The sequence below is a fragment of the Alligator sinensis genome, unplaced genomic scaffold, assembly GCF_000455745.1.
Source record: "Alligator sinensis unplaced genomic scaffold, ASM45574v1 scaffold485_2, whole genome shotgun sequence".
NCBI classification, from domain to species: Eukaryota; Metazoa; Chordata; order Crocodylia; family Alligatoridae; genus Alligator; species Alligator sinensis.
In genome coordinates this window covers 1,416,751-1,441,967 of record NW_005842069.1, presented here as the reverse complement: position 1 = coordinate 1,441,967, position 25,217 = coordinate 1,416,751, and the positions used below count along the sequence as shown (strand labels likewise).

General features: G+C 38.8%; 1 long non-coding RNA gene across 3 annotated transcripts in view; it reads right to left on the bottom strand.

The window, feature by feature from the left end:
- Positions 1 to 25,217, bottom strand: part of LOC102380895 — a 137,783-nt gene that overhangs the window by 71,495 nt on the left and 41,071 nt on the right. The window contains exons 2-4 of one of the 3 annotated variants that reach the window (XR_323818.1): positions 7,367 to 7,491; positions 5,376 to 5,425; positions 4,569 to 5,192 (exon numbers count right to left, since the gene is read on the bottom strand). The exons of 1 other annotated variant lie outside the window; for it this stretch is intronic. This is a non-coding gene — a long non-coding RNA (uncharacterized LOC102380895). Of the gene's footprint in view, positions 1 to 4,568; positions 5,193 to 5,375; positions 5,426 to 7,366; positions 7,492 to 25,217 lie in introns of those variants that run through there. One more of the 3 variants, XR_323817.1, reaches the window with a different exon arrangement.

The following is a 25,217-nucleotide window of genomic DNA, read 5'->3' as shown; positions in this document are numbered from 1 at the left end:
CATGACAATTCCATGAGACCCTGGGTGTGATGCAATTCCTTGTATTCAGAGTAAAGTGATACCACATAGCAATAAGCAATCTAGGATTTAATCCATTTCTGCTGGTATCCACAAAGTTTCTGTACTGAAATGGAAATGCTGATGTTCATGTACCTCAGGTGAAACTATTCAGAAGACAGAAGTGCACTAAAATACTCTCTAACACAGATGTTACATGTAAGGCAGTTGGTAAGGCACATTTAAACAATATGGTTTGTGGTACTTGAGCCATACAGTCATAGAGGAACTCTATAGAAAATTGACTCCTCTTACGGTTCTGTTTCTTGCACAGAGATTGACAAACTGCATTCTTACAGAGTTTTTGCATGAGTATTAGTTGGAGAAGGTAAAATCTTTTGGAAAACACTTCCCCTTGTTCTTCCTATAAAAATACAGGGCACATCTACCCATGCATTTGATCAGCCCTAAATTTAGTCTGGTGTAAACTACGCTGGATTAAGCACTTTTGGGCAGGCATCTACACATTTGGGGATTAGGGAGTATATTTGCTGCTCTTTGCACCAAGTTTCCAGCAGCCCTGCAATGGGCCCCTGTCACCAACAGGGGAGCTCCAGGCTTCCCCTGGGTGCTAGCCCAGGAGCTGGCAGGGCACACCAGGCTAGGAGACAGCTAGCTTGCTAAAAGCTGCCCCATCAACAGATTGGAGCAAGAGCCCCACCCCTGCAGCTCTTTCCAAGCCCTGTGCCATCATCACCTGATCAGAGCTAGGACCTGTCCCTGACCAGGACAGTTCCCAGTCCCTTTCCAGCACACTGGGCAGAAGCTGGGCAGCTTCTTGGCCACTCAGTGAGTTCAGAGCAGAGCAAGGAACAAGCTTCCTAGCTCCATGCTTGTGGAGCTGGTGTGGGGAGGACAGGCTCCCCTGACCCCACCAGCAGGGCGCACCCAGTGCCAGCTCTGCAACCATGGCACTGTGGGGCCGGCGCTTGGAGACTCTTATCTGGACCTCCCAGATAAGGATCTCCCAGCACCAGACCCATGGTCATGGAACCGGCACTGGGAGATAAGTGTCTCCCAACTCCTGCTCCCTGATTGTGATCTTGGAGCAGAGGGCTTGGAGCTTTCTGATGCTGGGGCAGGGTTCCTGCGGTGGAGCCCACCCTGGCAGCAGGCAGCTCCTGGGGGCAGGGAGCTAATCTCCCACCCCCTGGTGGATGGCTAAGCAGGAGCAGATTTTGCTATGGTGCTGTTGCTAATCCTGAGAAATTTTGCTACTTGCATTTGCATGCAGCAAGTTTACTCAGGATTAGGGAAGTTTGCTGCATAGTAAGCATGTACATGTGTAAGCACACTTACTTACTTTGCAGTAAACTATGCTAATGCACGGTTAAACATTTGTATAGACACTCCCAGAGTTTGTCTCATGGTTCAAGGTATGCATCAGAATAATGATAGCATTGTGACAATAGCTTATATAGGGTTTGTTTGTTTTTTTTCGCAAGGGAAATTTATTATAAGGAACCATAGATGCAAGCCAAAATTGGACCTTGATGATCACTTGGTCTGATCTCCTGTGCAACACCAGACATAGGATTTCTGTGAATTGGTTCCTGCTTCAATTCCAGTAAATATGGTTAAACAAAAATGTAGCTTTTGCAGAGGGGGAAAAACCCCACTCAGAACTACATGACGGATCTAAACATTTTAACTATGAAGAATTTACCATAACCTTGGGTAGAGTTAGGCAAAATTCCACCTATGGATTCATTTTTAGTCCAACTTTTTTTTTAACTTTAGCTTCTAATAGCTGTATCTTGCATGCTGTTTTATATGCATAAAGTTTTATAGTAGATTAAAGGGGCCTTAAGTATCAATATATATATTTTCTTTGTCAGTACACAGAGTATTATCAGGACAACTAACTTCCTCTGTGTTACGCTAAACAATTTTGAGCTCTTTGAGGCTTACTACAGGGTGTGCTTTCTGACCATTTTTGTGACTCTTTTCTCAATAACAGCCTGTTCTTCCACCATTCTTCTTGATTTCTTGACACCAAAATCAAGACACAGAATTCCAGGAGAAGTTGTCAGTGCCAGGTGCAAAGGTAGTACACGTCTTTACTTCTGCTCAATATTCCAGGTACCGGTTATTTCTTTTGGTCAGAATTACTTTGCTAATTTATGTTCACCATTATTGCCAAGTCCATTTGAATAATTTTATCCAGGAATATAATTCTCAAAGTATATCCTACACTCTTTGTCCTTGGATTTGTGATCTTATATCTGACCATCTCGAAAAAAAAAGCATATGGTTGGCTTGCATCTAGGTAGCTAAGTGTTCCAGTTTACTGTGACCCTCATAATGATAATCAAATGTTTGCATTCATTATGTATCTGTCACCATCTCACTCTGTTTAATCTGAGACCAGTGGGTATCCTGAAATAATGTTCTACTTGAGGGTCATTTGGGAAAAATCAACTGAACATGAGTTCATGGAGTATGCTGGGAACTCCCTGGGCAATAGGCTTTCAAAGTATGATTTAATCCATACTCTTACTTAACTTTGAGTATACATTTTATAAATATATCCAGTCTTAGTTTAGGAATATAGGACTGAAGGAGAACCTTCTGAGTAATAAAGTCTAGTACTGTGTTAGCACATGCAACCACATCAGACAACTGGTTTCCTGTAGACAACTGGATTCCTGTGCAACTTCAATAGAAGAGCCCCCACAGGATAATTCTTTATTTAGAAATATTTTTGAAAACTATCAATTACCCAGTTTTTAAAATTTTTTTTTGGCATATACAATGCTGATTTTTTTTATAGTACCATTTTAAGAAGAATGCCATGTAGAACCTTGAAGATATCGAAACTCTTTGTCAAGGAGTCAAGGATCCTCCCCTACAGCTTCATCTCCATCCACTACTGTGAATGATGGCAGGTCAAAATAACTTAGCTGGTTCAACGCCAATAGCACCAGCAGCAGCAAAGGTACCCAGCTGGAACTGTCACAGAGTCTTCCTTTTTATAAAGGACTTGACAGCAAGAAGTAAACATGTTGTATTGGATATATGTTACTCATTTTGTGTGATGGCTTATCTTGTGTTTTTATGTTTATATGTTTATTATGAAAAAGCCTGAAATAGTTAGAAATATATATCTTAGGAAGCTTTTTCCTGGTCCTGGATAGAAGGAACAGTAAAGAAGCCACAGGCTGGCCTGGCAGGCCAGTCAGTGAAAATGGAAATGAAGTGAGGGGTGAGGGACAGGTTGGGGTGGGGGTGGGGATGTAGCAGTGCAGGTAAAAAATGCAGAGGTGAAGTTTCGCAGAAATCCCTGTACCTCTCTCCTTGAAAGCTTGCAGGCTTCATGGTCTCAGAAGGGGCTACCATCCCTGCAGTTTTTACCCCGCTGCGCTTTAACACACACACACACACACACACACACACACACACACACACAGTCACCTGTGTCATGAGTTTTGCTTGTTAGCAGTTTGAGGTGCAGTTTCCCAGAAACCCTACTTGGCAGGCTTTGTGGCCTCAGCAAGGGCTACCATCCCTGCAGTTTTCACCCTACTGTGGCTTAACACACACAACATGGGTTTTGCTTTCAGAACTTTGAGGTTCAGTTTCCCACAAATCCCTGTACTTATCACCTTGAAATTTGGCAGGCTTCATGCTCTCAGCAGAGGCTAACATCCCTGTAAGTTTCATCAGAATCAGCCAAAAAACAACAAAGATATAGATATTTAATTGATTCCCCATTTTACTCTAGGGCCGAATCTCTGAATTGGCTCCAAATCTTCTGAAGCGATTCGGCTGAATTGAATTGGAAAAATTATTCAGATCGCCGAATCAATCTCTGGCATCCAAATTGGCTGAATCTGAATCAAATAGTTCCCTATTTGCACAGGCCTACAGGATATTTCATTAAGTTGTATTAAGTATTGAAAGGCTAGCTTCTTTTTCTGTTGTCTAGGGCTTTCCCACCATGCTAAGATTTGCTTGTTATCAACCTTAATTTAAATATGGAAAGCAATTTACTGAGATTAATTTCTACATGCTTGTAAACTTCCACTATGTCTATAATACTGGATACTGTTATCCACAGGTTGACTGACCATTTTCCAGGGGGAAGGGGATAAGCAAGAGGTATCTCTCACTTCAACCTTACTGCAAAGACAGAATTCACTGAAGTACTGAAGTACTTCTGTTCACAGAATAGAATGGCTGCATCTTGCAGGCACTAAAAGCAGATGAGAGACAAGGAAAGGGTGGAATGAAGAAGATTAATTCTATAGCCACATGATCTATACAAAGGATAAGCTCCCTGTGAGAGAGAAGAGAAGAATCTCAAGCTACTTTATTTTTCGGCATAGCAAAGTAGGCATACTTCTTGTGGTACAAGACAAGCATTTTGCTCATAGGGATGCAATGCAATAACCTTACCTCCAATTGTCTGGAGTTTGTTTGCTAGCTTTCAAGTCAAGCATAACTGCAAAGATGGATTAAAAAACAAACACATGGGTTCATTTCAACAGTGAAGAGCTATGATATGGGAACAGTAGAGAAAATTAATTTTAGGGTCACTGCCATTTGAAAAAGATATTTGTAGTTTGATTTTTTTTTCATCTCAGTGCAGAATTTTCATTTTAAAAGTGACCTACAAAGGCTGAACAAAATGGCTTTTTGTACTCAGGACTGCTCCATGGCTTTTTATATCAGCTTCCAGTCTCTGTGCTCTGTCAAAGTTGTACAACTTTATACTGAAAATTATTTTAGTGCCCAATCCTAGAAATGCATACATCTAATTAACCCAACAGAAGTTATTGGTACTACTCATATATATTTATTTTTAAGTAGATGCATACGTATTTTCAGGCTCAAATTCTGTAACTAATAAGTTAAAATAACGTCTTTAAATCTGTTTCTAAGGTATTGAGTCCATTGATCTTCATTTGGAGACACTGAACAGGCCAAATGTTGGAACACCAAGCCAATTTTAAGCTTTTTAAACTTCAAGATCTTTCAGTTTTCAAAACCTTGGATTTGTCTTATATTTGCTTGTATTGATGTCTCTTCATTTCCAGTACTTATAAATCAGTTAGAAGAAAGGTCCCTCATGTTCAAAAAGCTGAAGTTCCTCATCCCCTTTTATAGAGTTCCTGCATTCACATCTAAGATCTCTAGCAAAATAGGAAAAATGAACCTTGAAATCAGTATTTTTAAAAGTAAAAGCAAACAAAAGAATACACCCATTTAAGCTTTTATTATACTTAAAGAAGAAAGTAGAGAGCAAAAGAATTATTTTCCCTCTAAAGGTCACTGTTAAATTATGGTTCATTGGGCATGTAGGTAATTATACTGACCTCAGTGACTTTGAAATAAGAGAGCAGTCCCGTCAAGCTGTCATGCAGAACTAAAGGAAAGATATAAATGCTTCAGCATCTATTCACAAAGGATCCAGACGGGTTATTTGAACACCTTATACTCTCTCAGGGGTTCTGACTGTTGTGTTCAGAGTGCTCTGGTTTTATTTTCACAATGTGAACAAAAATTCAATATATAAATGTAGGTTCCTGAGTTCTCAGCAAGACAGGGTGTGATTTATGAATAGAACATGGCAGGCTTGAAAACAGCAATGTAAGTCCTTGTGTGCTATATTACAGTGGATCAATAAAGTACATAAAGTCAATGTCAGTGCAATCAAAAATAAAAAAAAGACTATTTCTTATAAAATTCATATAGAGAGCTTCTATAGTACATTATTTATGAAAGGACTCACAGATAACAGACATTGATAAAAAAGCTATCAGTTTGTTAAAGGTAAGTAATGGCATTTGCTAGAAGCATTGTATAAAACCAAAGCAACGGCATCATGCCTTCTAAAAATTTCTCACTGTAAAAGTGAACAGGGTGAATAACATATTTGGTAATTTTTTATAATATAATTAACAATCTCTGTAAAGATATTCATATTTATGTCAATGAGATGTCAAACCATTAAATTGTCAGCTTAAGTATACATTTGGGTGAATATTTTATAATCTATTTGCCAAATAGTTAAATTACCATGACTAGTCACATTTGACTAAGATTTGAACAGCTGTATCATATTAAACTTTGGCCATTCCTAGTATTACCAAGGAAAGAATCTTTCAAACAAAAGGGCATATGCTCTTAACACAGAGGTGCTACTTGGAGCACACAACAAAAACAAACAAACAAAGATTATATTTCTCCCCATCTAAAAAAACCAACAACTTTCAAATGGAAAATTTCAAATTGTTGTTAGACATTGGAACAGTTCAATATTTCAGTGTTGGGGTGAATGGAAGTTCTCCAAAGTAAAACGTTTTAACCAAAATTTTTATTGAATGAAAATCAAATTCCCTATTCAAAATATTTATTACATTTTATTAACCCTAGTTATGACACTATACCACTTCAAGTGGCTAATCACAAGTCTAAATTTTGACATTTGGGAGTAGAATGGAATCTGTTCTTCTCCCGTTTCTCTAGGATCTAGTATAATAGAGCTTTGATCATACTATAAAGGCATATCATGATAATGTGTATACTCAGTACTGCAAAAAACTAAGCAAAATACAGCTTGCTCTCAGAACTATTTTTCAAGAAGATTTTTTTCTCTGCCAATATTGTAAGGGAAAGGGAAGCCATTTTATAGATCTTTTTGAAAATCTTACATTTGTTATAGTAGAGAGAAAGGGAAATTTCACAGAAAAAAACCCAAAAAACCCAACATGTTCTACAGCAAACCATTCCTTTTCCAATCTATTTTATTACTCATTAATAGTTTCTATTGCAAACTATTGGACTTCTCATACAAAATATGGTCATGTGTAATAATATAAAATGAAGCAGATTTTACTTTTCGATTATGCTTGATTTGTACATGGTATTTATTCAATTATCATCTAGGGAGATGATGGGCTGCTATGATTTTATAGTCTGGAAATTTCTCCAGTGAGTACTCCCAAGGATTCATCTAGTAAAAAAATTATAATCAGAGATGGGCTTGCAAAATCAAAATCTGGTTCTAGCTTAGATACCTGGCATTTAGATTTCCATCTAAGTAGAGGGGCATCATTAAGTAAATCTATGTAGAGGGCTACATCATTCATATTTGGACTAGAAATTTAAACCTGAGTGTTCATGGATTGGTATTGGTGTAAACAGATTTTAATTCCCCAATCCAAGAAATTACTAAATTTCACGAGGAGCAAAAGCTCATTGTTTCTACTGTCAACTCACTGACAGCTGCAACATTTTAATATAGAACAAAAATGTCCTACTTATTTGGCCCCATAGGAGAAATCTGGATCATAGGGCTGCTCACCGGCCAGACAACCCACTTCCAATGGCAGGGTAGCAAGTTGTCAGAACAGTTCCTGGAGCCTCTGCTTCAGTGCAGCAGTGGAGCCCAAGTGGTGACTGGCACCATTGCTCATGCCTGCTTTTTCCCTGTTGGTAAGTAGGCAAAAGTTGATCAGTGTTATCATTCACCTGCTGGGTTCAAGCTACACTGTTGTAGGGGATTTCCCCAGCCCCAGATGAATATTAATCCATTTCCTGCCAAAAGATAGCATCCCATTTTTGTAAAGCAGAGTTTAAGTTAGCATGTAAGCACCAGTCTCCTCTCTCCCTCTCTCTGTTTTGTTTTGTCTTTTAGGACAAAAATAAGAGACTGAAAATTAAGGCTAAACTGTGAAACAACTTTGTACTAAATGAAAAGCTGTGTTACTGTGTTAATAAAAAGCTGTGGAATCATAAGAAGAATATCTGAGGCACTAACCTGCAGTTAGCAGCCAAAATATTGACAGTACAGTTAAACTAAGACTCCATTAGGAAATGATAAATGTTTGGCTAGTTTATTGATAGATATGGCAAAGTGCAGGACTTACAAGATTGACAGATGTCTATTCTTTTCATCTTAATATACATGAAAAGCATTCCTAGGACTAGCACTCTGGTAATGTTGTGGTAAATCCCAGCTGTGCCCTTCGTAATAATTCACACCTTAATTTTAAATAACATCTTGAATTCTAATATGCTCAAATTAAGTGAAAATTTTACATTTCTGTGTCCTGTCAGGCATTTAATACAATACTTGTATTGGTAAATTATGCATAAATTGCATTTTATGAAATGCCGTTTAGAAAATTGCTTGCTTACTGTGGGTGGCCACAGCCTTCAGTCGCTTGTCTGGTGTCTATATGTACAGCTCCTACAAATATAGGGTTGGCTTTTTTATGTCTTACCACAGAAACCTTGCTAGGCTCAAAAACATATTGCACAATTAGAGGATGTTGAGGGCACTCCAGCCAGAGCTGTTGTCATTTTAAGGGTTGCTGGTTAAATAAGAGAAACAGAGTGTGCTAATACTAAACACAAGCTTGGATGGAATCTAATGGATGAGACTTGATAAGCACCTTTTTTTTTGTTTTGTTTTTTAATCATCTTTAATAGTTTATTTGCAACAGTTCAGTAACTTAACTCATTCAAAGTACATAAGATTACTTCTAGTCTGGAGTCAGTGATTAAGAACTCTAGTCAATTTTGAGGAGAAGGAAATAAGCATCCATGCTGGACATAATATTTAAAGGAAACTGAAGTTGGTGGGATTTCAGGACACATTTGGGATGGGTACATGTTTTTTCTTTGTTGTTCTACATATTATTTTGAGGTAAGTGATGAGAAAGTAAAATAAAGACAGCAATAATTAATATTTAAAAGAAGCAGCTGGTAAAACTGAAGACCCAAACCCCTCAAGTCCACCTGGCCTGTGCTTGATACACAGGTGAGAGGGTAATTCTGGACAAAGACTTTTCCTCCACTTTTTTTCCTTACATACTCATACTGTAAATTAGCTAGTAGTCTGTTAAGTTTGTGGTAACTTGGAATAATCTACAAGATGTTTTAGAAAAATAAGTGACAAATTGATTTCAAGTATTCCCTTAAATTCTGGCTACAAATAGTACAGGAATGACGCATCAGGTTGTAGCTGTGGTGCAGAACAACTGTCATAAGCCTACAGACAACAAACAAACAAACAAACAAACAAACAAACAAAAAACCACACACATATACGGATAAACATGAATAAAAAAAACTGTACTACTGAGAAGTACTGCAAATCTCCAAATCAGCAAACTAATGCTGAAGTTAAGCATTTTAAGAGAAGGGAGGAAATGGGACCAAGTAGAATGAGACGCACAGACTTGATAGAATCTACATACCAGGAAAAAATTCTTTTTGTAATAGCTCAATCTAGAAAATGACAAGAGGAGATGTTATCATGCACTTACCCCTCATTAATGTGTCAGATATAGATACAATGTGGCTGAATCACCTAGCAATGACAGTAAACTTTGTTGGTCACACTTAATATTAAGGTTTCATTTATAAATAGTTATAATGCATGTGCGATTAGCAGATGCAATAAGCACATCACTTTATTACCACAGAACTATTATACATCAAACATGTACAGACACATTTTTGTTCAATTTTTTATGATTAATATGGATATTTATTTTCAAAACTAAAAATGGATTTAGCTGTGGAAATTATGGCGAATGCTTGGAGGAAGGAGATCCAATAGAAATACCAAAAACTGCCAAAAGGCAGTACAGTTTTGGTTTAGACCGATTTTTTTCCCCATTTACCTAAAACAGAAATTCTTCAGATTTTTCAGCACAAAAGGTTTGAAAGGGAAATTTCCCCCTCGATTTAATTAATTTTTCCTTCTGGATTTCATCCACATTTTTTCACAGAACTAAAAGCATTTTGCAAAATGTATTTAGAAATGTATCAACAGTTAGTGGAATGGGTGTTTTTAAGCCAGGGTTTTAAATAACTTATTGACATGCTGAGTACATAGCCATTTCAAACCACTAATTTATCCATTAGTTAAAACTTATATTAAACTTTATTCATTCTTTTAAAAAGTATCAATAGAACTTTAATATAAAGGTGTGAGTTGATCAATCTCTTTTCATGAGGGAATTTACTGAAAGAAAAAAACTGTGAACAGGTTAGACTCAACTTTTTCCTTCAGCTTGCAATTTTAATATATAAAGAATCATTTTACAAGGTAAATAACTATACCTTGGCTTAAATTTTTTTTAAGTGACTAGTGATTTTGGGTGCTCAACCTGAGACATGATAAAAGCAACCTGAAGGGGAAAGGGTCAAGCACTTAAAAAACAAACAACCCAGTTATCTGAAGATGTTTCACTTGACACAATAATTCCCTTCTTTTTACACCAAAAAGGTATAAACATTCCAGCAAAAGACTAAAGGAAAAACTCTGTAAGCAAAAGTAAGCGAAGAACAAATGAATCTGGCCAAATGGATAAATACAATAGTTATTCAAGCCAATCTTTTAAAAAAAGATTTAAATGCAGACCAAGAGATGCTAATAGAATGGAACATAAACTCTAACAAGGCAATTAAGATGTAAAATTGCCATAGTCCATGTGTTGTGTTTTGGTCTCCTTAACATACGGTGCTCATCTACGATATTGCAACTTCCCCATGCTAATCAAATTGCATCTAGAAACTGCACCAGCTATTAAGTTAAAATATCTGCAGAAAATGAATGTATTGAATTTGATTCTTGATACTGTTTGGCAGTGAAAGTTGTTGGTCACAGCATTTTTGTCTTGCATCAAAATGCTTGTACTAACAAAGTGATTAGAATATTTATTCATCCTAAAACATGAGCCTACTTTGTTTTATTTTTCTTTTACTTTTTAATTAAATTTGGTTTCCTAGTGTTTTAAAAAGAACCAACACAATCTAAAAAAAAGTTAAAGTAAAGCATTTTGTCTTTTTTGAGGTTTATTTGTTGTTAGCATCTTGTCCCTGAATTCAGTATCAATTTATTCCCTGAAAAAATATTCATCAGAAGAAAGCAGAATCTACAAATTACTTTTCCCAAGTCCCAACGTGAAGTAGTACACATGAAACAAAACAGTGTTCATGGAAAAGATCAGGGGTAAAAAATATTCCTTTCAGACCAATTTTAAAAGTCCATTGATGCTGCTACAATCACCTGAGTTACATATGATAATCTCAGGCATGAAAATACAAATTACTGCAAAGGGACTTGTCACTGTCATTGTCTGATTAGTTCTACAATACACTCAAATAATCTATGACTAAAGGGGCTTAATCTAACCAATTGTTACTGTTTACATACTGCAGACAGAACAGCCAAGACTGAATTGTATCATTAGTGTTCAACATGGGACTTTACACTGTAGATCACTCAGTTCTGTCATTTATCTTGCAAGTGATAGAACCCAGAAGGCATCACTTTAAAGAAAAAATAGCTCAAAGCATTTGCTTCTGTTACGTTATATAATTCTCAATAATGTACTTTATTACCTTGCACTTTGAACTATTTTTCTTAATATAGCTGGCTACAATTCAGGGTTTGCCATCTTAGGTAACTCAACTGCACAACTTTATGCATGTGATTGCTTCAATCCTTAATGAAAAATACAAAGTTAAAGCTTAACCTTTAGGTTTTATCAAGATGTGTGGCTGAAAACATATGGGGCTAATGTAGCATCTTACACAGAATAATGACAGAAGAATCACTGGGGCATGAAACCACAACCTGCAGGGAGTTAATCATGATCATTAATCACTGTGCCACATTGTTCCTTTCTTTGTTCTTTGTGAAGAATTGAGTGTTGAAAGAAACAGACTTCATTTTTGTTTACTGAATATAAATGAAGTTCAAATCATCACCACAACTTGATGGGCTGGAAGAACAAAATAATTCTAGAAGTTGGCTGTTTGACATACTGGAGGACTCAGGAACTTGGAAAACTCAAATGATAAGTGTTTCCCTTCTAGGTTACATATTGAGAGCACAGCAATGGGGACACAGATGTTCATCTGCCGATGTAAAATAACAATGACGATTCACACCCAGTCAATAATAGAAAGGTGCCCTTATTGCAAAACATACTTAGGGTGAAGTTACATGTTTCACTTGGACCATACTAAATTTGTGGAATGTTAAGTAGTATCTAAATTATGTTAGCAGTTGTACCTTAAAGGTTAATACCGTTTCTTGCCTGTAGATTTCTGACTTCTCACTAGAAGGCTGACAAGCAGAGATGTGGCTAGGACCAAGGGAACCTGAGTTTTATCCCTATTCTGAGGGAGGAGGGAACTGGTAGCAGTGCACTCTGGGATGCTGTAGGATTTCAAATTGCTCCTGTGGATCAGACTGAAGTTATCCTAACATGAGCTAACTAACACAGCCCAGAATTAACCCTAATTTGAAGTGATGCAATTGAGATACTTGCAAGGCATTTAACACAAGTAAACAAGCTTTAACATGAGGGGCTCTATCTACATGCCACAAGATTTGCCCTTTAAGGTGCTGCAACTGCATTTCTGTTTGCACGAGCAGGATTTCACACTGCTTTAAAAGTATTTTTGGCATGTTAAAGTAATACTGCTGGGACATAGTTTAGTTTGCGTCGCTGCCAATTACATTGCTGCACCTTTGTTCCTTTATGTATTTGATGTGTGCAAACAAAAGCACTCAGACATGTAATGAGCCTCTTTGTCCACCAGATGGTGCTGTGGCTTTTTTGTAATTCACCCGTTTTCCACCAGATGGTGCTTTGAACCGGAGTGATGCGCAGCCCTAACCCAGGGTGCGGGGGTGCTAAAAACCTCCCCTCCAGCCTGCACTGGAGCCAGATACAAGCCACCACCTGCATGAGATGGAACCACTACGTTCCAGCCCAGTTAGGACAGGGAGAGCTGGGGCCCCTCTGGCAGGGCTGAGGAGTACAGGGGCTGTGGGTCAAGAGTGAGGGGAACCAACAGGGCTGGACAGGGGGCTGTGGCTTGGCATTGAGGGGCAACAGAATGGGCAATGGCATGGCACCAGTATGTCACTGCCCTCCCCGCCATCATCCTCCCCCTGCATGACAGGACTACACAGTACTAAACAACTGGTCAACTATTTTAGAATAGGAATAATTATAGTTTTGGCTAAAACCCTGGATTTGATCCCAATCCAAGGTTATTGGATTCCAAACTTATCTAAACTCAAGCCTACATGTCTGACAGACCATGGTTTGTTGTGTCCATCTGCATAGCTCATCCTCCTTAGGTACAGTTTGTTTCACATCTCAGAAGTCCAGAAACACGTAATTCTTCAAATCCTCACAGGCCTCACCCACAACTCAAGATGATTAAACATTGGAACAGGCTATCTAGAGAGGTTTTGAAATCTTGATCCCTGTAAATTTTGAACACCAGGTGTGATGGACACATGACTGGGATGGTTTAGTTAGGGATGAATGTATCTTGAGCAGGGGGATGAGCTAGACGACTTCATGAGGTCTCTTCCCATCCTATGACCCTATGAATTTCACACTCTTGGTATGCAATGCCCTTTCATCATGGCTTTATTTTTCTTTGTGGGCCTTCAGATAGCAATTTTAATGCACCAAACAGGTTGGATTAATTCCTGCTCAGTACACAGTCTCTTCAAGAAAAGAAGGTGCCAGAAAGCAGACTAATATCCCCCTCTCTTCCTCTTTTAGCCAAGAGATTAACCTTTCTTCTTTCTGCTGCTAACTAGCTGCATAATTGAAGGGAAAACAACAACAATTCAGAAGTTTTCCATTTGACAAGCCCTTAAGGGCTTTGATATCCAGAAGTATGGAGCAGCCACCATTTTAATTTTAGTCAATGAGCTTTGCAGGTGCTCAGCAGCACTTCTCATTCTGGGAGAGGACAATATTTCTTTGCTCCCACTGATCAATGAGAAGTCAATCTAATTTTGGATTCCTTATGGGCGGATCAAGGATTTTGGAAAGGGGAGTTTTTGCCGATTGTAGTAAAACTTCAATAATTCTAGGTTCTATGTGCTAGGAGAACAGGACTATATTATTAAGTTTATGATAAAAAAAAACCAACTATGAATGAGTCTGTGGGGAACTGACTGCCAACTCTAGACTGGAGCAAGCACCTGAGTCCAGGAGGGTACAACTGTTAACTCCTTGTCTAGGCAGAGACAAAAAACTGCTCTCTACATCCCCACATGACTCTCCCATAAACTTCACCAGGACCCTCAAAATGCCCCCACCCCCTGCACTGCCCTTTATATTTGCCCCCTGAAATACCACCCCCCGTTTCAATTCAGTTCTCCCTTATCCCACCTATCCCCATTATGCCCCAGACCCCAGCACCCATGCACAACCCACTGAGTCCTACCCTGCCCCTTCATTGCTCTCATGAGTCCACTACACCCAGCAAAGACTCATCCCTATTACATCCTTGACCTCTCACCATTCCCCTCACCCAACTGGGCTTTCTCCTGCTCCTCTGAGCATACACACATCACTATAAACCCTCACACCTGCTGGTTCCTGCTCACCCATAGTCCCTATTGCTCCCAACCCCCATCCCCCCTGCAACTTCCCATTTCACTCCACACAGATACCACCCACTTCAGTCCAAACCCTGCCTTACTTCATACTTACCCACCATTATAATGCTTCAGCCCCTGTTTACCCCACAGCTCTCTACTCCACAGGTTGTCCTCCTGGTCCAGAGTCCCCTTGATGCCTGCGAACCCACATCCAGCTCCTCATGATTCCCCAGGAGCCCTTCCCCTTCAAACCCCCTTCCAAACTGTTTTCCCCACTGCTTATAGTTCACAATGACCTTCCCCCGCATAATTGGTGGTTTTCTGTTTGTTTTCCTAACTTATTTCTTCAAGTCTTCTAAATTTTGCTGTGATCTCTCTTTTTTTTCTGTCCTTCTACTTTGCTCTCACTTTCCCTCCCCTTTATTACTTCATTTTCCCCCCCCAAATCTTACTGCTTTTTCCTCTCCATTGATTCTTATTGCTTCAATTCTATTCTGTTTCAATCTTGCCTTGAATCAAGGTTTTCTATTGCTTCTTTTATTTCTTTTTTCTACATTTACTATCTTGGTATGAATCATACACAAGCAGAGAAAGAGAAATTATAAGAGGAAAAAAAAATAGCTATGACCAAGCCAGGTACTTTAGCATTCACACCATGCTATTGTAAATTTTGTAAAAATGTTAAAACAGCCACATAAATGGAAAATTTGCACATAAAGTAGAAACTGAACACTGGATTTAAAGAGAGTGTATGGGAGGGGAACAAATGGCTTTAGTCTCCATAGATACCAATACAGTTCTGTTAAAAGAGTACCAAATTCAATAGCAATTAGGAAAGGCATATTTCAAAGGCCTAGTGCCACAAATGCTTATGCACCTGTCCCATTGATCATAAGGCAAATGTGAGCTTAATGGGAGGTTTTTTCCCCACTCTCCCAATTACTTTACAGTTGCAGAGCAAAAAGAAAGCATGAGTCACAGACAACATCATTGCTGACACCAAAATATCATGGTTGATGCAACAGGAGGAACGGAGGAAAGTTGTTTCAACTGGTTGCTTTCTAACACAAATCAAAGTTAATGAGACAAAAAGATTAGTTCAATATCCATAACACATGATTTAGATCAAAGTGATGTGCAGTACATATATTATATAATAAGAATAATTAGAATTAGGGCCTAAAAAACTCAAAGGGCACTGGCCTAAAAGTTAAATCAGCTATTTTCAGGATCAGGAATATCCGTGATAGTGAATATTGCATGCTTGATATTATATTATATGTTGAATGTTTATGCCAAAATGAGGTACTGTGTGTCAGATAGAGACAGTATTATTAAAGCTGGGGTCTGTAGTGATTCTAACTCTGACTTATAACCACCACACCATGGGTTTGTTGCACATTACCCGTTCTGTAAACATAAAGAGATAGTAAAACACTTCCCCATGAAGTTGCATTATGTAAAAAATGGTCCTAAAAAATTGTGCAGAGAAATCAGTGTAAACCTAATTGCTAAAAAGTGTAAAACATATATAGTCAGTTTTGTTCCGATATAGGGAGCCTAATTAATTATACTTTGTACTTTCCATTTACCTTCAGATATAAATTTAAAAGCAGAAAGGAACTACAGAGTCTGAAGAGTAGATGGAAAAAACAGTTCTGTTTCTTAGCAATATTCATTTATGCCATCAGGCATAGCAGGCATGTGGTGTTGTTACAGCACTCCTGATTTTGATGCACAGAAATATTTTTCAGGCTGAATAAGATTTTGTCATTTAGGAAAAAGAGATGCAACAAGTGTTACTACTATTTGGTTGTCAAACAGTAAAACTTAAGTTTTATTTAGCAATGACCTTATAACAAATCCTATCCATGCATCCTTTCTTTTGACAGGAAAAGTCAAGAAGAAGGGGTCCACAATTAAACTCAAAGAAAGCACACCTTTAGAACTGCTCAATGATGATATGAAGCTCCTACTGATTTTCATATATAGTCCGCCCCCCACATACTTTCAAAAAATCTTGTTTGGGGTATGTATCCAAAGCCTGCCATTAAATATTTTGCTTTCTATAAGATTTGAGATGGCTCTTTTGTACTGCACATCTATGCTATGTACTCTAAGCAGAGTTACCATGTGACAGAAGAGAATAGTGACTTGTGGTAGAATAAACCAATGGATCATGAAAACGGATGCTGCCTTGCCTGTCACATAGGAAACCAGTGACGAAACTTAAATCAATGGATGCTTGCTCGGGAACCTATAGCGTATCAAACATGAGGTAACCTACCCCATTCGAAACCCTTTTTAATCATGCAACAATGAGCCCCCCAAATTAGTAATAATGAGAATAAAAGATTCAGGATTCCCATATAAAAAAAAAAAAAAAAAAGATGTTAACTTAAGAATAGAACATAGGAATGATACGTTTTTAAGGTTATTTACTAGTGGCCTCTGAAAGTAGGACAGGAGGAAATCTCTCTCCCATTTCTTGCATGCACTACTGCTCAAGATAGTAGTTGTTGCACCTGGAAAGGATAAAGCCATTGTACAGCTGAGGAGGGCAAGAGAATTGCAAAAGTAAGGTGTTTGGGCTCTGACTTGGCCTGCCAAGCACATCTGGCACCTTACAAAAACTTTCTATTCCATCCTAATGGTTGGTATGAAATACATCCTGCTGAGGACAAGCAGCAGACTACTATTTCTGTAAAGCTCTGTAATCCTGCCTTCAAGCACCCTGGCTGTAGCCTTGAAGCTACAGTAGCAGTTCACACCTCTACTTGTTGGCACGAGAACATGCTAGTTCAAAAACTCAGTACTTTATAACCACAAAACCCTTAAGATGTATTTTCAGAGCTGTACTGTTTAGAGATCCTAGTCTGTACGTGATATAGGTCACAGTGTACTTTTCCTTGACGTTCATATGATGCCTGCTAATGTTAAATGATGCTGAAAGACTTCCAGTCATTTTTAGAACAAAACTGTTTGCACAAAAAAAAACCAAACCCCTCAATAATCCACAAACAACACATTTTTCTAATATCTGCAGTTATAGAAACATCCACTTCAGCAATAAAGCAAGTGTCTAGTGTCTGTTGGAGAGTGCTAATAAACCCTGTTACTAAAAGTGCTTGACAAGGTGACATTGTAAAAACGAGAGAGTGAACAAGTAGTCAATCAGGCAGACTAAAGCGACTAATTCTTATGGGATGCAAAAGACACAGATAAGTAAAAGATCTATATAGAACCTGGTACTAGCAATACATGCTCCCAGTTGTCCTGCACCTCAAAGCCTGTGTGGCAGTATTAATACCAGAGGAACTGCTTTATTTACCTTCTAAGAAAGCAACCTACTGAGGGTTCACCAACGTGTGTGCCCACTAACCTGAAAAATATGCTAGAGTCAATTTTAGTTCCTTTACTTAAGCTTAAATTACATATAGATATATTAAAAGCATTGCACATAAAAATATATTAGGGGAGATCTGAAATTCAGTGATCACTGTGTTCTACGTGTCAAAACGTCTACTCCTTTTTTCCTCATCATTTAACTGCATATTTTTGCATGTGCATTTTTTTTTTCCAAGGAGGGCAATGGAGGACAACTTCAAGGTGCAGAGTATATCATCAAAACAGGTGTGCAAACTTGCTGACTCCCCAGCTAGCTTCTGGTGACCTTGGTAACACAGAACACATGCGCATATGCACAGACATGTACATCATGGAGTTAAGTTGCTGTATCACTGTACTGTAAATGGGTTTAAGAAACGGAAGAGATAAATAACCTAATGAAAAGTAGAAACTTCTAGCTAGTCTATTAATTTGATGGAGCTAGGGTTGGAAAGAATTCCTGAGCTATAAGAGGGCCAAGGAAGAGAAGTTAGGGATGATGTGGTAATAGAAAGAGTACTATAAAAGAGAACGTGAATTCTAGAAGGAGATTAAAACAAACAAAGTTAAGTTTTAATTAAGGCAGAAAGGACTATTATGACCAGCTACCCTGACTGCCTGCATAACAGGTCAAACAGCCTCACCATACTGTATTTACTTGTAAACCACATGCACTTTTACCTCCAAAATCAGCCCTCTAAATATGGGCTGCATGTCTTTAGCAAAGAAAATGGATTATTTTTTGCAGGAATAGCAGCAAAGTAGAATAGAACAAGCAGACACTGTGCCTCATGGCTGCCAAAATGACTGTCACTTCTCTTTGGGGAAAAACCACAGGAGTGGACTGCAGTGTTAACCTTCTCAAAGCACCTGGTGAGGCAGCAGCTTTTGGCTTTAGAGCCACTGAAGTGGCTGAATGTAAGTAACCTGCTGCATGTAGTACTTCGATGAGGCTTTAAATAAGTCCCTGTAAATATTGCTGTATTTACAGGAAATTATATAAAGAACTAGTTACAGTAAAAAATAAGTCTTGCTACTGTCCTTGCAAGGTTCCTGAGCTTAACTTTATTGCTGTCCTGCCACACCAGAAGTAGTCAAAAGGCTCACTCTTCCTAGAGGCTTTCACTTGACTTTTGTCACTTATTCTTACATGGAGCCAAGAAGCGAGACTGGTAGCTACAGTGGGTGTGTTTACACACATGCTTTAATGTGCATTATCCTATTTTAATATTGTATTTTATCCTATTTTAATAGGTGATAACTTTTGCTAATGCACAATAAGATAGGCTAATGCACCTTTTTTTAATACCATCCAATGAAGTTACTAAATTGAATGCATGTTAGCAAAAGCGCATTAATGAACATGTAGACATATCCAGTGTTCTCAATATATAAAGCAATGCTCTATGCTTCCTTTATCAAATTCAAATTCCATTCTGGCTGGTGCTGGTGAACCCTCATACCTAAAAGTACTGTGATGAATTTTGAACACCACACTTCAAGAAAGATGTAAACAATGTGGGCAGCATCCAGAAGAAAGCAAGACCAAAGGTTTAGAAAATAATATCTATGAAGACAGGTTGAAAGAACTGGGTGTGTCCAGTCTAGAAAAGAATAGATTTATGCAGGGCAAGATAACAGTGTTCCAATAAAAGATAAACAGTTATGTTCCATTGCCACTATGGAATGAAAAATAGTCACTTTAATTTTCACTAAAGATTTGGATTGACTATTAGGTGAAAACCATCCTGACTTCTAGTGTAGTAAAAGCTGGAACCTGCTGCTTATGGAGGTTATATTTCCTTCATTGGATGCTTCTAAAAATACCTGCCAGGGTGCTAGGTATATTAGATCCTGCCTCACTGCAAAGACTGATCTCTCAAGATTCTTCTTAACCTTATATTATTATGATTCTGTAGCATCGCTGTGCTTGAATACAAGGTTCTAGATGAAAGAGAAATTATGAATCAAGATGTGCTTGCTTGTTAGCTGCAGTATGGATTGATGACACTTCATCTTCTGAAAATGTACATGGTAAAATCAAAGAATACATTCTGCACTCTCTCCAGTCCTTTCCCCTCTTTCCTTTCTTTATCGCAACAACCCTCCCTCCTCCCCAACCCCTCAGTAAGAGCCCTTAATGTTTTCCATTAATGTCAAGAAATCTGTTTCCAGGACTTCCAGAATAAGTATATTTTATTCTTCAAGTTCTTCCAAGTCCCACTCAAAAACTATTGCTTAGTTAGTATTCCTGGGCATGTATAGATGTGCTTGGGGGGGGGGGGGGGGGGGGGTGAAAGGGCATTTTAATTAGACCAGCTCTCGGGACCTGCTCCAATTAAAACGCCTGCAGCATCTCATGTATTCAACGTCCCACACTTCAAAATGGAAGTGGGGGCACTCGATTAATTAAGCCTGCTCCAACATTTTATAATTAGAATGCATTGGAGCAGGTGTCCTGCATGTATACAGGACTTCCTGTCATTAGTGGGTTTTTTTGTTTTGTTTTTTTGCTCACTTGCCAATGAAATAAGTTTTAATGACTTTACTGCATAGTCAAAGAATAAGTCATGGTTATATGTCTTTGCTGCTCCATGATTTAAAATCTCCGACTCCTCCAGATAATCCAATTAAAATAGTCTAGATTTTCATCTCAGATGTAGCATATTATTTTAGCGCAAGATCTAATATCAAGGTTGTCTGAGGGGGAAAAAAAAAGGTCAGCATCAGATGATTCTGTTATAAGGGTTCCTGAAATAGGCTTGCTCCACTAATGGGCATAGCGCCAAATGGCAGTAGCATGAACAACATAAAACCTTATTCTGGAGGAATATTCTGGAATATAGAATTCATGGCTGAGTGCTAAATTTGATGCATGTGTTCAGACACGGAGGAGATGGATTCCCTTAGATTTTAAAGTCATTCTTGCTTGAACAAGTCTCATTAACAGAACAAACTTTGATACATCTCTGCAATTTGATAACAGTTGAGGAAAAATGCAGTTTATCCCTAACTGGGAGAGTTGAATATTTAAGACAAACTGAGGAAAAATGAAAATATCAGCATACTTTGTAAAATTAAACCTCATATGGATAAATAACAGCTTCTAAATTAACTGAGTCTGACTGATAATTTTAAAGGAACAGAGGGCACTGAGCTCTGTGGTTTTCACCAGCCTTTAATAATAATCTGCAAGGTGATTTTAAAAATTACAATTTGAGTTCTCACCTATTGTGTCAAAATTTGACAGGGAATGGAAATGGTTTTTAGAATAAGGTCCTTTATCAGTTGGCTTCCAGAAACCTCCTAGGCGATGCACAATTTTCATTCAGTGAATGATGTGTATGCTAGTATCTGTTAGTGAAAAATTACCAGACCTGTATGGATATTTTAACAATCTGCCAGGCACAACACAATGCAGTAAAATCCCCATTTTAACCTGTCAAATAAATACCTATTTGTCAAAAGTTACCTTATCTTAAACTTCCAGTAGAGATGGGTGTATAAGTAAAAGACATGATGCAGAGGGCAGACTTTTCATTTGACCTCTAACAAAAGACAAGAGGCTATAAGCCTTGAAATCTGAATAAATTTGTATCCTATCCATAATAGAATGCAAATAAAATCAGATTAATTTATTTCTTAGTTGAGCTCACTTCCTATTAATATCAGACTCCATTTAAAGGTCAGTTCTAGGAAAAGAAAAAAAAAAAAAGTGTCAACCTTTCTTCATTCAACAAAAATATATTTGCATTATAGAAACATACATACATTAGGGTGGTGAGAAATTTCACTGAGTGTTTCATTTTGAAGCTGTTAAGATGCATTTTGAGCTCAAAACAAAAGCACTGAAACAGCTTCAAAACGGAATACTTGGTGAAACATTTCAAGTTTTGAAGCAGCCTGGTGGTGGGAGGCAGGGGAGAGGCAGGGCTGTGCTCTGAGCGGCTCCACAGCCCCATCTAGCTCAGCCTAGAGGGGAGTGCAGTCCTGGCTCTCCCTGCTTCCTGCCACCAGGCTGAACTCCATTGGGCTGGCAGAGCCAAGCAGAGTGCAGCCCCAGCTCTGTCTGCCTCCCACCACCGGGCTGCGCTCTGATCCACTGCCGGGCTGCGCTCCATGGGGCTGGCAGAGCCCCGGCTGCGCTCCACCTCTCATGGCCAGGCTGAGCTCCATGGGGCTGCAGAGCCACCCACAGTACAGCCCAGTGGTGGGAGGCAGGCAGAGCCAGGGCTGTGTTCTGCCTCCCACCTCTGAACTGAGCTCCATGGAGCCCAGCCCTGGGTGCAGGCTGAGCCCAGCGCCAGTCCCAGGCAACAGTGGCAGCCTCCTGTTATCCAGTGAAGATCCAGGGGCCCACAGCCCCATGAGGAGTCTGGTACAGCCCTGCAGCCCTCCTGGGGGTGCAAGCCCCTGGATCTGTGTGATGTATGACAGGAGGCTGCCACTGCCAGAAAGTGTCATGAATTTTGCTTTCAAGACTTTGAGGTGCAGTTTCTGAGAAACCTCTGTACTTATGTCCTTGAAACTTGGCAGGCTCCATGCCCTCAGAAGGGGCTACCATCCCTGCAATTTGCATCCTAATCAGGCAACAAATGACAATGTTTTAGGTATTTTCATGATTCCCCATTATAGGCTGTGGGTGAAAAGTCGAAACAGCAAAACAATTTCAATGAAATGAAATGGGACAGTGCTTTGAAACAAAATGATGAAACAAAACTGTCCCTTCGAAATGGTGAAATGGACGTCAAAACAAAATGGTGTTTCGCAAAGCCCTAATATACATATCTAAATACCTCCCTCAATATCATCTATAAATGGAAGGACCATATGATAAATTTTCTTTACTGCACACTATTGGTAGCTTGCCAAGGAATTATTTTCTTAGGAGTTATTTTTGGATTCCAAGCACCTGAGTGCATTTTAAATAACCATGATCCTTCAAATATATCCCAGAAAACAAATGTCTCCTTTCCCCCCCCCGGGACTGTAACTTTAAAGGCAGGATAAGCTTTCTATATCAGAACCTCATTCATCATATACAATAGACCATAATCCAGCAACCTAGTGGGGAATTGTTTTTATGGCTCCTGCTGATGGAGTTCTGCTGCAAAGAGGTCAGATGATGAAGCCAGTCTGAAGGCCCAGGGCCATGATTAAAGATTCATGTAATTTCCCATAATTCTGTACGTGTCTGGGGCCAAACACCTTCTAGGGCTATTCCCCCAGCAGGCAGATGCAATGAGCTTTGAGAGCTACCCCATGTTTATGTCCATTTTAGAAGAGGGACAAAAAGCAAAAAAAACAAAACAACAACAACAACAACAAAATGAAATTTTTAAAGTGGACTCAGTTGCAACTTAATCTATGGAGAATTTTTTGTCACTTCATGAACTATTGTCTTCCCTAAACCTCCCCACTACCATTTTCTGTAGTAAACTGATAGCCTGATAATGATTTCAGAAAGAAGAGGAGTTTGAAACAAGGAGGTCACAAATGGCTAATGGAATGACATGGGACCTCTTGCAACTTATCTGGCAGCAAGGACCAATGACAGCTTGTTCAGGGGTTATTCTGGCCACTATCAATGGGACGGCCAGATTAGGCAAGGCAAAAGGCCAAAGACCTTGTCCATCTGCTAGTTTCTCCTTTAAGCTTTATATAGATGATAGTTGAATGCAGCAGAAGACAAGAAAGTTGATATTAGCTACAATTGGAAGTGAATAGACTAAAACGTTATGCTTACCTTACACTCATATATTCTAAGAACTTCATATTGGCCATCAGGAATAAAAACATGATTTTGATATAGAGTTTCTAGTTATGTCACAGATGTGCATGACACATGACACAAATATTCAAAGGAATATAAGAGCCTGGCCATTATAATAGACATAGATGTGCAGACAAAAGATAACGTGTGCAGAAGGAACTAATGTTATATATGAATACACAGTAGAGTTTAAGAGTACACTTGTAATTTTTATATTTTTTAGTTTATTTCTTTTGTGTAGCATACCAACTTCACCTGGAGAACCAAGAATTTTTTTAAAACAAAAGTTTATGAGATATGATTCTCAAATATTTTCATTAAATATGAAAAAAGTTTCATACAAACCTATGTTTTTGGTTCATATAATTCCAAAGTGCCTCCTTCTGTCTGTTTTTGCAACAACATGAACTAAAACTCTGATAAATAGAAAGCTTTACAATTGTTTGAGCGAGCTGAAATTAAGCATAACAGTCACTTTACAGGTTGTGACTATCAAGGAGACATTGGCAAGGCCGACATCAGATGTACAAGTTGATATTATTCCATGATGATATTAGACTTCTGTGGAGCATCCCACTCATTTTCCAGCTATGTATGAGAAAAGCAGTGATTCCCTGATCACCTGGGAAATACATGGCTTTCATGTCACTTTTACTATACCCAGGCTAAAGGATGCAATTAAGAAGGTCTCAAAGTGTCCTTAAAATAAAATTTTGCATCGTCTCCTTAAGCAACTAGAACATAATAATTCTACAATAGTTTGTAAATATCCATAGCACTAACTTCCAGTAACATTAAACATGTCCTGCAAAGAATGAATATGTATCCATTGAGATTAAAACATAAAATGCTGGGTGGTCTCATTCAATTCCCATGTACAGTGTAGCATAAGCTTGTGTTTCAGATTTAAAAAAAAAAAAAAAAAAAAAGCAAGCAAGTGTAAGTGCACTATCTTATTTCTTTACAGGGAGTAAAATAATTATGGAGATGAGCAGTTTTTCTGGGCCCTTAGATGATACTCTACTAAAGGACAGAATCTCCCTGCTTAGGATAAATGTCTACAAGACAACAGACTGATTCATCACCTATTTCATCCAAAGTGTTAATCTTTATAAATGACTTTATTGACCCATGGCCCTGCTCACCATCCCATGCTTCAGTGAATCAATCAACAGCTACAAAACACAGGTTGGGAGAAGGCCCTAAAGGAAATACTAGGAACAGACATGTTATTTGTTATCAGTGCACCCAGGTAGTTTCAATTTATTGACCATCTCTGTGGTAAGTAACATTGTTTTTGAAAGTCCTTGAACCAATGAGTTGTGTGCACTCTCTCATGGCTTTTGTCACAGCGGGGTCCTTTAGGAGGGTCGTGATCTCCTTAAGGCCCTCTCTCCATGCCAATTCGGCCCAAGGGCACCCTCGATTCTCGTCCGCCACGTCTTTGATGTTTAGAAGGTTCGGGAGGCTGCCTTGCATCTCCTTGGGCACGTAAACTCCTGGACCCCTCGTGGGTCTTATCCTGCACCCATGGGTGCCTTGGGGCACCCTAGCCTTATGGGCTACGCGTGGCTCCTACCACCCCTAATACCACGCCCCAAGCCTCGCTGATGT